This window comes from Equus quagga, chromosome 8 (genome assembly GCF_021613505.1).
Source record: "Equus quagga isolate Etosha38 chromosome 8, UCLA_HA_Equagga_1.0, whole genome shotgun sequence".
Classification (NCBI taxonomy): domain Eukaryota; kingdom Metazoa; phylum Chordata; class Mammalia; order Perissodactyla; family Equidae; genus Equus; species Equus quagga.
The window spans coordinates 87268974-87282777 of record NC_060274.1 but is presented as its reverse complement, the minus strand read 5'-3'; the positions used below and the strand labels follow the sequence as shown (position 1 = coordinate 87282777).

The window sequence follows — 13804 nt, the reverse complement described above, 5'->3', positions numbered from 1 at the left end:
TGTTAGTTCCCACTTCTTCCAGGAAAAAAAAATCTATGGTGTTTTTCCCTCAGAGGGTGGGTAGATCGCTTCTGTGATGACAGAGAGAAAGAGTTGTTTTGAATGTGAAAGAGACAGTGTTCCTGTTGGCTCTACCTTTCCTATTTGCATATATTGGCACTATTTTATGAAAATAAAAACAGACAACCATCAGAAAGAAAATCTATATTATGGGAAACACTAATCTGAATAAGCACTTAGCTTGGTTTTTGGACTCGTGTGTTGGAACTGTGCTTCTGTTATTGCGTGAGGTATGTTGTTTCCAGGTGACAGTGAAGAAAAAGCTTGGAAGCTCAGAATCACAACTTTATAATTCTCTAACTTTGTAAGGTACTGTATAAAGGAACTTGAGGCCTAATTATATTGGAACAGTGTGTGCTCTATTTTAATCCTGAGCTGAGATAACAGAGTCATCGGTAAGATTATTTCTTTTAAATCAAAAGAAGAAGAAAAAATAAGCCCATTAAAACAATTTAGGGTCTTTGAATGAAAGCAATAAAGAAGTTAAACTATTACAAGACTATTTTTGTATTACTTCAAGTTAATGGGGAGTGACTCAAGGAAGTAAATGCAAAAAGTTTTGAATCTGAGGAAAACTAGTTAATAGAAGGCAATTGAGAAAACAAGAGTGAGTTCATTGGCCTTGTTTTTTCTTCGGATAAATCACTGCCATTGTAACACCTTGATAAAGAGAAACTTGAGAGCTATTATATTTTAAGAAATTAAAAATAATTTTTTTTCCTGTTACAAAAGTATTATGTTACATGTTCATTAATATATTGAATTTGGTAAGCAAATAATATATTGAAATTAGTATAAAAGTAAACAGAGAGGAAAAATTTAAAAATGTAATTCCAATACCCAAATATAACCATTGTAACATCTTTTATATCCTTTTACTATTTGTGTATGTGTTTCTCAAAAACAATTTTATGATTTGAAATTATAATTATATCTAATTTAAATTATAATTATAAAGCAAATTATAATCTGCTCTTGGCATGAACACTCTGTCAGGAACATCCTTCTATGTCAGTAGATGTGCATCTTCAGTGCCATGGTCTCAGCCATTCTTTTACTCCAGCACAACTGAGGAATTAAACACAGTCTTGATAGTGGTATTCTATGTCACTTCTTTTTTTTAATGGTCAAGGAGATAGGGCAGAGAGGAGGGAGGAAAGATGGTCAGTTTATGTCACAAAAAATCCATGTGACAGATACTGATCTGCAACATCACTTTTAATGACTATATAAATTATAGTGTTTTAAAAACAAATTTCCAATTGTTAGCTATTTAGGTTGTTTCTCATTTTTAACCAGAATGTGTAATATTGTGCTAAACTTTTTAATATCAGGCTTCCCCCCCCACATCTGATTATTTCCTTATAATAAATTTCTAGGTGTAGAATTACTCTATCAAAGAGCTTTTCCTGCACTAGCAGTACATTGATTTTAGGCCATTGCCAAATTGTTCCCAGAAGTGTCATACCAGTTGACGCTATTGCCAGTAGTTTATGAGATTGTCCATGTTCTACCAGTTAGGCCAAGAGTGTTTAAAAAAATTGCTGCCAATTTGATGGGATAGAAATATTATCATCGTTTCATTTACACTTTAAAACTGAATAATGAAGTTAAACATTGTTATAATCTTACAGACCATTTGAATTTCTTCTTTTTATGTGTCGCTTGATAATATATATTTATTTTATTGAATTCTAAAAATTGTGACATTACTTCATTTGTAGGTCATACTTGTTACAATTTCTTCCTCATATGTTTGCTTTTAATTTTATGTTGTGTGTTGACACATAGGAATTCTTACAAAGTCAAATTTCTCAATCCTTTGTTTTTCATGCTTAGAAAAATAAATTTTCTACTTCCGTGTCATATAAACAGTTCCTTAAGCTGTAATTTAGCATTCGTATGGCTCTATTTTTTTCCATTTATATCTTTAATACACTGATGTTTATTCTGGTGTCTTGCATAAGATAGGCACTAATTTTTTACTGGATTGCTCTATACCTAACACAATGTCAGCTCTTAAAATTCTATTTCCACCAATGTTAAATGCCACCTTTTCATATGCTAAATTCAGAAGTTTACTTCAGTTCTTTCTTAACTTCCAGTTCTAATACATTAGTCTGCGTTATTTTTCCTGCATTAGCATCACATTGTTCTATTTACTGTAACTTTATAAAATATCTATTAGTATCAGGTTGGGTAAGTTTCCCTTCATTGCTGTTCTTTTATTTTTCTCAGAAACATCTTAATCAATGTATACTTTTAATCTTCCAGGAAAAATTTGGAGTATCATTGACATATTGACAAATATCCCATTGAAAGGACATTAAAAGTATAGATTATTTGGGGGATATTTTACATCTTTACAATATTGTGTCTTTCAATACAGGAATTGGTGTGCTCTCTACTTATTTTAGTCTGCTTTTATATTCTTCAAGAGGGTTTTATCAATTTTTTGTTATGGTTCTTGTTATGCTTATTTCTAGATATTTTGTATTTATTATTGCTATTAGGAGACCCCACCTTCCACATTATGTCATCTTGCTTATTGTTGGTATATGGGAAAGTTATTATTTTTTATAATGTATTTTGTTATTTTTCTTTCTGAGCTCTTATTGGTTCTCTTTTGAGTTTTCATGGTAGATAATCATAGTGTTACCAGACAAAGGTCCCAATCTGCTTGCCTCGAGACTACAGGCAATCATGAAGATGCAAGATGGTAGCAGAGAAAGGACATTTTATTACAGCTTGCTAGCAAGGGGGAAGATGGCTGACTAATGTTCGAAAGAACCATCTTAGGGGGGCACAGAATCTTGAAGCAGTTATACAGGCCAGTGGGTTATAGGGGAGGGGGTTAGGAATGTTGACCCTTTGGTGTTACAGACTGAGATTTGTTACACCAGATCTTTCAGTTTTCATTGATGATGGCTATCAGCATAGACTCTCTGTTCAGGGGTCATCACATTCCTAAGGAACTCAAAATAACGAAGTTATTGTTTTATCATAGCTGGGAGGTACATGCACAAACAGGGGCCCTACAAGCTACAGAGCAGGTGGATCTCCTGGAGGGCACATATCCAGCTGGGTTAGTTAGTCAGAGGTTGTTCAAAGGTACCATATGGTTTCTTTTCTACAATATAGTTTCTTTTCTGCAATATGGCTTCCTTTATGTCAACCTTGTGTTGAGCCAGTATCAATTGCATTTGAAGATCAACCCAGAGATGTTTTCTTCTATTCTCGTTGATTATTACTCTTGTTTCGTTGGTTCTACTCTTTCTTAGGAGCTCCTATTATTCTAAAGTACTCTCTCAGTGTTTTTCTTTGCATTTTGAAGAGCTCTTACATTGGTCTTCCACGTTAATCTCTATATTAATTAGGGTTCACCAAAGATACAGAACCAATAGGATGTGTGTGTAGATAAAAATAGATTTATTATAAGAAATTGGTTCACATTATTATGGAGGCTGAGTCCCAAGATCTTCAGTTGGCATACTGATCACCCCAGAAAGTCAATGGTGTAGTTCCAGTCCAAATGTAGGCAGGCTTGAGACCCAGAGAGGGCAGTTTGAGTCCCAAGACAGGAAAGAACCAATGTCCCAGCTCAAGGCAGCCAGGCAGGAGTTGTTCTCTCTTGCTCATGAGAGGGTCACTTTTAGGCTGTTGTGGAAACTGGAGCATTTCCCATTAAGCTGTTGCTTTTCTGAGACCCCTCTGGCAGCTCCGAGTAGAAGACTTAAATGAGGCAAGCTTAAGTTGTATTTAAGATTTTGGATTAAGCTGGGCCTTTTCAATGTCATTCTGCATGGTTCCAGCTGGCAGTTTTGGCTTAGTAGCTTGAGCGTTTGCAGTCTCCCTTTATTTCTTTCAGTTCCCTGGGAATCCTCTTGAGCTTTTTGTAGACTTGGAATTTTGGTATAAACAGAGGATGTCCAAGTATATCCATGATCAATGTGAAAGGCAGGGATTCAGTGGGGGAGGGAGAGAGGAGAAAATAAAAACTCACTTTCAGCTTGCCGTTGAAGCTGGGGCCTTTCAGCTTGCCAGTCTCCATGTCTTGAATACCCTCTCACACATTAGCTGGCATTTAGTACTACTCCCCGTCCTGGAGGAGTCTGTCTAGAAGGAGTTCTGGGCAGGATCAGAAGTCAGCCATATTACCATAGTATCACAAATAACATAGAGCAACTGCAAAATGCTTTGACCTAGAGGTACGAATAATTTCATGTTTTATTTTTATGTTTTTAAATGAAATCAAACCTGGCTTTAGGCTCACTAGCTATGGTTGGGGAAGAATTCTAATGTTCATTTTTATTGGGGCTCTCTTTATTCTCTACTTTATCATGCAAGGACCTCAGAAATTATGTGTGTCTTGGGAAATGGAGGAAGGACCTGACCTTAAGTCCATGGTGGTCACCATGATTGGTGGCCTTCCACCTGTTCCTAGTCTCCAGTTGAGACTTGGGTCTTTGTATCTATGGTCATGCACATAGGATTGCTCCCCGCTGATTGCAGGCTTGACCATGGTGATGCTCTGCAACCCTCCCCTCCTCTCCCTCCTCCCTACTATTTACTTCCCAAAACATATTCACATGACTTCCCAGGCTCTGGGAATCCAACCCTTAGAGAAGGGACAAGTCTTCCTCCTATTGCATCAGTGTTCATCCTGTCCTTTCCTTGAACAGTCTCTCCTAAAGTAATGTCTTGTTAACTCTTTCCTGAGGGTAACAGAAACCAGCCCTCAAGAATGCAGAGCCCAGCTCCCTCTTGAGAGGAGAAGGAGAGTATAGCTTTATTTTTTTTGTCTAACAAGTTCAAAACAGTATCTTGCCCGCCAAATTAAAAGCATGGTATCAATTTAATTTCCCAATAACTCACTATATTCCTGAATTTCCTTAGGCATTTAGAGGAAATAGGTGAGCAGTGGATTTTGAACATTCTTAACCACAACCTACCATAAGAAATATAGCCTCTAGCGAGACCAATCAAGAAAATGAGAAGACAAATGACCAGTATTAGGAATGTAAGAGGAGGCATCACTATAGATCCTAGTACACACATGCGTATATGTATCATGTGTGTACCCGCATATGTGGCAAACTCACCAACTGTTATAATAAGTTTGAAAGACTTGAAGACACAAAGAGGTAAGAGTCCTATACTGGAATTAGAAGGCTTAGATTCCAGTTGGAGCTCCAATAATAATTTTGAGCAAACCTCTCAATTACTATGGGCCTGAGTTTTATCATCTATAAAAGAGTATAATAAACCTGCACCCATAGGCCCTGAGGCCCAAAAGGAATCATGTATCTAGAATCACCATACAGACTATAAAGTTCTATTTACATGTGAGATAGTTTTCTTACAGTTATTATTACTATTAGTGGAGTTTGGTCAAATAGTTTGGAAAGCCTAGCCTGCCAACCTATTTGAGATCAATACTTTTCTCTTGACCTTTAAAAGAAACTCTCCCTGAGGCGTTGGCTAGAAAAAGAAGTTGATCCTGTCAAGAGAGGATGTTTTCCCTCTGATGGGCTTCCATCTGCATACCAACTGAAGATTTTGATGTCTAAATGTTGCATCTGCATGCTCCCAGGAGCAGAAAAGCAGAGATTTTCACTTGCATAGTTGCGTAATAACTTGCAAATAAAAATGCTTTTTGCCATATGGCCCAGGAAATCACAGTGGGATGAGGAGTGTTAGCACTCCGTTTTGATGTTTAGTTTACTGCCATAAAATGGGCTATAGGGTGCTGTTAATGAACTTGTCAAGAGATGTGACTGAAGCTCTGGGAAGAAATAACTGTGTGGTTACAAGGGGCACAAGTATTATAATTCTATAGTTTTGTGGTTCAAATCAATAGCAAAAGATGGCACAAATCACCGAATAGGGAGTGTGGACTGAAAGGGCTTCCAGACCGACCTCTCTTCTGGCTTCCTCTCACTCTCTAGCTCACTGCTCCCTCAGCTCCCAGCTTTCCAAGGTTACTGCACCTTCTGCGTTTCCAACAACTCATCATCCCTCTCACCCCAGGTGGTGGAATCAGGAGAAGAAAGTACAGGTGGAAGAAAAATTCTGGCACCTTCTCTTTTGCTGTTTTACATATGTATGTGCCTATTATGAGCAGCCCCCCTGCCATTTGGGGAGGTCATGAAGGTGTTTACTTGGAATAAATCTGACAAACCCCTGCCTGCTTCTTGGTTATTATGATGCATCAGCTTTAATCAGAAGCAGCAAGGACACGCTCCTCCCATCCCCTGAGAATAGCAGGTGTATTATCTTAGGGGGTTTGCACATTAGGAGTGTCCTTTGGCAATGAGGTAGGTACAGCTCTGTGCTAGGAGGAAGAGAAGTGAGTCAAATCTTCCATAAACTGAGTGGCAAATGAGCGCCCCATAGCAGACCTTGGTGCAGAAATATAAGGGGGACTGTGTTGATTAAGGTGATGCTATCAAAACACCACCTGAAGTTTCAAAGCGCTGTATAGTTCCATCCCAGGGAAATGCCACATTTAAAGACATAACTTTCTTGACTCAGACTTCTTTAATGTTCTAGGGATTTTTAAGGGCATGATTTAAGGAAACTCTTTTTAAAAAGTCCCTCATTCTCTCTCTTTTTAACACCCTCATCTCCTGAGATTTTCTCACACTTCTACTTGAGTAGCCCTCCCTCATTCATGCCATTTTGTCCCCACCATTTTTGTCTCTTAGTCATGCGCAGCTTTGCATGATGGGCTGTTGACAAATTGCATCTTTCTACTGTGCAAAGCCTTTTGGGAGGTGTAGTTCTTCCCTCTGGTGGCTGTTCTTTTCAGAATCTGCCCTTGTAGCTTCCATCCTTTCTCTCCTCAGAGAGCTGGGGACAAGGAAGAAGCTAAAAGGGCAAAGGAATTGGGGCAATATGGGAAAGTCTCCTACATTTATAACTGTATCTTATAATGATTAAATTATCACAGTGTTTTTGATCGGCCATTTGGCAGATTGCCCAGACTGGTTGGCCTTTTTCCCTTATCTTTCCTCATTAGGACTACTTAGCCTCACAAAGTTTAGAAATTAAAAGATGCAGTGAGCTCAACGTCACAAATAGTGGTTGTGATTTTTCTTAGAAATTGTACTTCAAAGACAACTACTGGCCAATCTCATTTCTGAATATAGATGCAAAAATTCTAAAAACATTATCAAATCAAATCTAACAGTCTCACAACCAAGTGAAGTCTATGCTAGAAATGCAAGGATAGTTCAGTACTAGAAATTCATTACATTACTAGATAAGTTGATTTAAAAAGGCAATATCCACTTCTTTCCCTTTTTCCCCCTAAATTATTTTATTTTACTGTGGTAAAAACTCTTAACATGAGGTCTACACTGTTAACAGATTTTTAAGTGGAAGTTTGCAATATCCATTACGAAGCAAATCTCTTAGAAAGGTAGAAATAAAAGGACAATTATTTTTAGAACACAAAGTATAGTGATGGGGGGGATTTTCACCTTGGAAAAATGTATTATGAAGCTATAATGATTAAAACGCTGTGTACAGACTCAAGTATAGACAAACAGAGATGAAGAAAACAGAGCAAAAAGTCCAGAAATGAACCCAAGTATATATGAGTTTTATAAGTAGTGAAGAAGGTTTTTTAATTGTTGGGTAAAAGATGGCCAATTCAATAAAATCTGTTGGGACTGTTGGGAAAACATTTGTTAATAACTAAGTCCGACCACTTATGTCATTCATACAATAAGCTTTGAAGATTTTATTTTTCTTTTTTCTCTCCAAAGCCCCCTAGTACGTAGTTGTATATTTTTAGTTGTGGGTCCTCCTAGTTGTGGCATGTGGGACGCCACCCCAGCATGGCTTGAGGAGCAGTGCCATGTCCACCCCCAGGATCCGAACTGGCGAAACCCTGGGCCATGGAAGCCGAGCGTGCAAACTCAACCACTCGGCCACGGGGCCGGCCCCCATACAATGAGCTTTAGAAGGAAAAAAATGGAAAAATAGGAAGAGGAAGGAAGAAGATGAAGAAGTATGAGAAGGAGGAGGAGGAAAATGACCTAAGGAAGTGGAAGAAAGCATAGAAAAGACATCATTTTGGAGGTGAGGAAGGCTGTGTGAGCAGCCTGAGGTGATAACCTAAAATTGTGAGACAACCCATGAGAAGACTTGTACCCTCCTTGAGGGAGAGACATATTCTCTTCAATACAGAGAATCCTTTCTGATTCCCAGGGTGTTTAGAAAGTTTAGGTTTCTGATGACCCATCTTTTGGGAACAGAAGATTATGGTTTCTTGACTGAACGGTAATATTATAGCCATGAATGAGTTCAAGCAATATTGGGTGAAGATACCAAAATGAGGTTGGGAGAACATCAAGGCAAACCAGCCTTATTTATTTTCCATCAGTATTTTCCTGTAAAGTGGGCAGGCAGATAACTTACAGGGATTTGTTACTGAATCCTGTTTTGTCTGCCCTTCTTCTGACTCTTCTGCCATTCGTGTGCTGACCCATAAACGTTAGCTTCTAGCTCCCACAGAGTGGTGGTGCACCTCCCCCATTCCCAAGCTGTTCTTGTCCTCATCCTGTCTCCTTAACTCTAAACTTTTTTCCTGCGGTTCTGGCTGCTGCCTGACTGTGATCCAGAGGTCTCTCGGTCTTGGTTTCCCCAACGAACTTTGACTTGGTGGGCTTGTGGCTCCCAACACTTCTGTGCCCCAGAAGAACCCAACTCCCAACTGTGGCTCCACAATCTCAGGCTAATTGGTTGTGACCAAGCATCCTTGCCTGCTGCCTCACTCCACCTCTACTCCCTGCAACATTTCCTATGATGGGGGAAGGGTTCCAACAAGTTTAATGTAACCAACACCTCATACCTCACAGAATTTTGAGTCTTTAAAATGCTATGAATGTGGTGATAATCTTTAGAAGATTTCAGGATCTATAACAAATCTACTATCTTTGGTGTCTCAGAAATATCCTTATCATTACTTCATACCTGCCCTCCTGCTCCAAGCTCAAAAATCTAGGGACTTTGAACTAGTGATATATAATTTTTGTACTTTCTGATTTCATTCGCCTTCAATTCTTCTGACTTTTAAGAGATTTTGTCCTTTTGAGCCTGATTCAGAGAGTGCTCTTGAGTTTGCTGTGGGACAGAGAAGGATGGGAACAGCCCCTCGCTCTCAGAGATCTTGTTTTGCCATCTGGTTGCAAACCCTTTTTCCTGCTGTGGTGTGTGTGAAAGGCCTCACTACGAATTTAATTTGCCTCAGTCCACTGCCTCCCCTCACATCTCCCAACAGCACCCTCCAGCTTTGTTCACTTAATGAAATACATTTGATTAAGATGGTTTATTTCTAGCAAATGTGTAGTTGTGCTTGGAGCCGCTCTGGAGTTTTTGAAATTTCTCTGGGGAGTTTAAGGAGATGTTTAGTTTCTTCTGAGGCAGTGAAAGTCATCTTCTTGTAAGCTCAGTTGTTACTTTCCCCACCTGTTTCTGAGATCTAAAATGCAGTTGTTCAGAAAATATCACCCATGTGTGGGGTTTAATCAGATGGCAGTCTCTGAAAGGCTGCTGGGTTAGTGGCAGCAGCACCATCTTGAGGGACGATGGTTCATTGGCACCGTCATTATGATGGTGTATAAATTGAGGTTAGTCTGTCACTTTAAATTAGGCAGAGAGAGAGAGAGAAAGAGTTGGAGGGAAAGAGGTGATGACATAAACGGCCAGGGGAGTGGCACTTGGTGGGACAAATGTGGAGCTACAGTCTTTTTTTGGTCAATCAAAGGAAAGACCCATTCTTCTTTAATTGTCATGGGTTCTTCGTGCCACGCAGCCAGACTGTAATGAAAATAATGCTGATATATGTATCTCACCATGTGCTAGACCCTGTCCTAAGTTCTTGATAATAGATATCATTTAGTGGAAAGTTCATGGGGTTTGAAGACAGACACACCTAATCTATCACTTGTATATTGTAATCCTGGGTGAGTGGCTTTTCTAAACCTCAGTTTCTTCATCTATAACCTTACTTTGAAGGGTGGTAAAAGAACCTGCTGTAACACTGGCCCATGACAGGCCCTCCCTGGCAGTTTTCTTTCATGATCCTTCATTGATTCCTCTTGGCCTGGGTATGGCATACCTCATCTCAGCTCCAAACATGTCCTCATCTTGCTCCTGTAAAATATACTTCCCCTCCCTTGTGCATGATCTAAACCTGTCACTCTCGTTTCAAGTAATGGCTTAGCAATTCTGTTTGGTTGCCCCTCTGTCTTGTGCACATTCATGTGTCCATTTTGAAATGCAAAGCCCTGCGAGGGGAGTGGTCAGCTCTCTGCCACTCCCCCTCTGCAGGACCAGGCTGTGGCCAGGCGGAGTTAAATAGAAAATGAATACGCTTTGACGACTATCTCAGTGCTTTATGGAGATAGCAGATGAGAATACGTGCACACTTCCCCAGCCAGAATCGGCTTTCCATTGGTTGCCTCAAGAAAGCTAATGCACACACGTGTATGAGTGTATGGGAGGAACATGTGTGCCCATGGTGGTGAGTTTGCATGCTTGGTATTCAGGTGTTTATTTAGAATGTTGGCATGTGCAAGGCACTGTTCTAGGTGCTGGGCATACAGCAGTGAACAAAATAGATGAAAGTCCCTGATTGTATTTAGCTCACATTCTATAGCTAGTGGTAAATAAGTAAAACATAGAGTGTGTCACATGGAGACAGGGCTATGGGGAAAAAGTCACACAGGGAAAGAGGATAGGTGGGGAATGGGGTAAAATTTCACTTAAGGCCCCCCTGAGAAGGTGAGTTTGAGCAGAGACCTGAAAGAGGTGAGGGAGTGAATCGTGCAGAGCTGTGCGAGAGGATTTCAGACCCAGAGAAGGGCAAGTACAAAGGTCTGAGGAGGGAGTTGGGTGAGGAACATCCAGGAGGGCGGTGGGCTGGAGCAGAGCAGGGTGGGGGTGGGAATGGGAGGTGGGGGAGGAGTGGTGGGTATCCGTGAGGCCAGAGTAGGGCAGGACCTTGTGGGTCCTTGTAAGGACATTGGCTTCTACTCAGTGAGGGTTGCGAGCTCCTGGATGATTTTGAGCAGAAGAGCAATATGATTTAACTTACATTTCAGAGGATCACTTTGACCCCTCTTCTGAGGAAAGACTGAGCAGGGATGAAGGCAGAAGCAGGGAGACTGTTGGGAGCCATCGCTAGAGTCAGGGTGGGAGATGCTGTGGTAGAACCAGTAGAGGTGTGAGAAGTGGTCAAATTCTGGATATATTTCCAAGGTAGAACTAGCAAGATCTGTGGACGTGCAGGGAGAGAAAGGGAGAACGGGAAGTAGAGATAGCTACCTGTTGCTCTCGAAGGCAGAACTGGGGACAAAGGATGTTACAGAGGAGCTGGTTTCAGCTTAGGAATTAAAGAAGCAACAACCCAAACTAACACTCAAAGCTGTCCAGTGAAGAAATGGGCAGCCCCTCATCGGTGAAGTGCCTGTGCCTGGGAGAGTCTCAGTCTGTTGTCCTGGAGGAGATGCCCATGCTTGGGAGGAGGGGTCAGCAAACGCCTTCTGTAAAGGGTCAGAGGGTAAATATTTTAGGCTTTATGGGCTGGTCTCTGTAGCAGTTGCTCAGTTCAGCCAATGTAGTGTGAAAGCTGCTGTAGACAATACATGTGGCTGAGTTCCAAACAAACTTTATTTACAGAAACAGGTAGTGGGCTGGATTTAGTTCATGACTGTAGCTTGGTTATCCCTGGACTAGAGGGTCACTAGAGGTCCCTTCCACCTCTAAGATTCTGTTATTCCTGGAACTGAAAACTCATCTCTATTTGGTATATATAAGTATGGACATTCAAGGTCCAAGCACAGAAATAGTACATTTCATTTTGGGTTTATTAACAAAGTCCGTTGGCCAAGGCAAGTTCTTTGTTTCAACCTGACGATGCAGTATTTTTAAAATACTAATAACTCCTTAAGAAATACATGTTCATGCTATAGAAATCTGAAGGCACTTCAGAGGACCTCTTCACTCTAAAGAGAAGAAAGGACAAATCATTTGTCATTTCACCAAGCAGAGACAGCTATGGTTAAGATTTGCTAAACAGTAAATACCTAAGTAAATTTGTGCTGTGTGCCCTTCCAGACTTTTTCATTTAGGCCAGTCATTCTCAACTGGGGATGGTTTTGCGCCCCAGGTACATTTGACAATGTCTAGGAGACATTTTGGGTTGTTAAACTGGGGAGTAGCTATTGGGACCTAGTGGTTAGAGGCCAGGGATGCTGCTAAGCATCCTACAATGCACAGGACAGCCCCCACAACAAAGAACGACCTGGACCAAAATGTCCATAGTGCTGAGGCTGAGAAGCCATCATTTAGACCTATTAGATGTGTTGTCTGTACTTTTTTTGAAAAACACGAATGGACTCAAAGGTATATACTATTCTGTAGTCTTTCTCCCCACTTGGGATAAACATCTATCTGAGTGTATAAACTCATCTCGCTGTTTTTATTAAAGCCTGTGTTGTCTCTTCCTTCATATGGATGTACATACTATGATTTAAATAAGCTCTTCCTTATTTTCAGATACTTCAGTTATTCCCAGTTTTTTGTTTTTGTTTTTGTGATCATAATCAACAGTATGAGGAGAATTCTTATACATAAATATTTATGCACTTTGTTAAATTTTGTACCTCAGTGACTCACACCGTGCCCGGAGTAGGAAGGGTACTTGATAAATGTGCCCCAAGGCGGAGCTTTCATTTCTCTCTCATTCCTCTGCTCCTATGGTATCTATGGCCAATTTCCTGCGTGTTCCTTTGGCAAAGTGGCCTTATTTTACCTCAAGTCCTGGAGTGAGGACCAGATGAATCAGAATATATGTGTGCCAGGGGGAAGGCTGAGCTGAAGGGAAGGCACGAACGTTGGAACAGAAGCAAGTGGTGGCTGGCATACTGCACCGAGTGACTCAGATTCCATTTGAAATCTCCACACTCTGGCACAACCTGCAGGCCTGCTTCTGTGGACATGGACAAGGCCAGAGGGGACCTGGGCTGATATCTGACAATGTGGATGCAGGAAGAAACTTTGGCCAGATTTTCTAAATCATGAACATTGGTGCTGTGTATCCTGTATGCTTATTAGAACAAGGAGGGAGCAATTTGATACAGGTTTGGAGCCAAATGCTGATGTTTGTCATGGTACTGGGAGCGTACACACTTAGGGAAGGACTGAGGTTGTGTATCTTACATCTCTGTAATTTTCTTCTGGAATCACGGTCTGGGCAAACCCTTTGAGCCTTCCCTGTCTCCTGGATTGATCCTCTAATTTTTTTTATCTTTTCTATTTCTCTTTATGTTTTTTTTCTTTTTTGCTCTACTCTATGGAAGAGTTCCTCAACCTATGTTGCAGTGCTTTGATTGAATTTTTAATCTTTTTTATCATATCTTTAATTTCCAAGAGTTATTTCTTATTCCCTTATCTCACTGAAGGTAAATATGATAGTGTTTTCTTGTAGACCACATATAGTTGGGTCTTATTTTTTATCCATTCTGACAGTCTCTGTCTCTTAATTGGTGTATTTAGACCATTCACATTTAAAGTAATTATTTCCATAGCTGCATTAATATCTACCATACTTAACTGTTTTCTATTCATTGCCTTTATTCTTTGTTTCTTTTTTTGTCTTCTACTCTTTTTCTACTTTCTCCAATTTTAATCGAGCATTTTATGTGATTCCGTTTTCTCTCTTGTCTTAGTA

General features: G+C 40.2%; 1 protein-coding gene across 2 annotated transcripts in view; it reads left to right on the top strand.

Moving 5' to 3' along the window:
- Window positions 1-13804, top strand: part of PDE1C (phosphodiesterase 1C) — a 492809-nt gene that overhangs the window by 162795 nt on the left and 316210 nt on the right. The window lies entirely within an intron of this gene.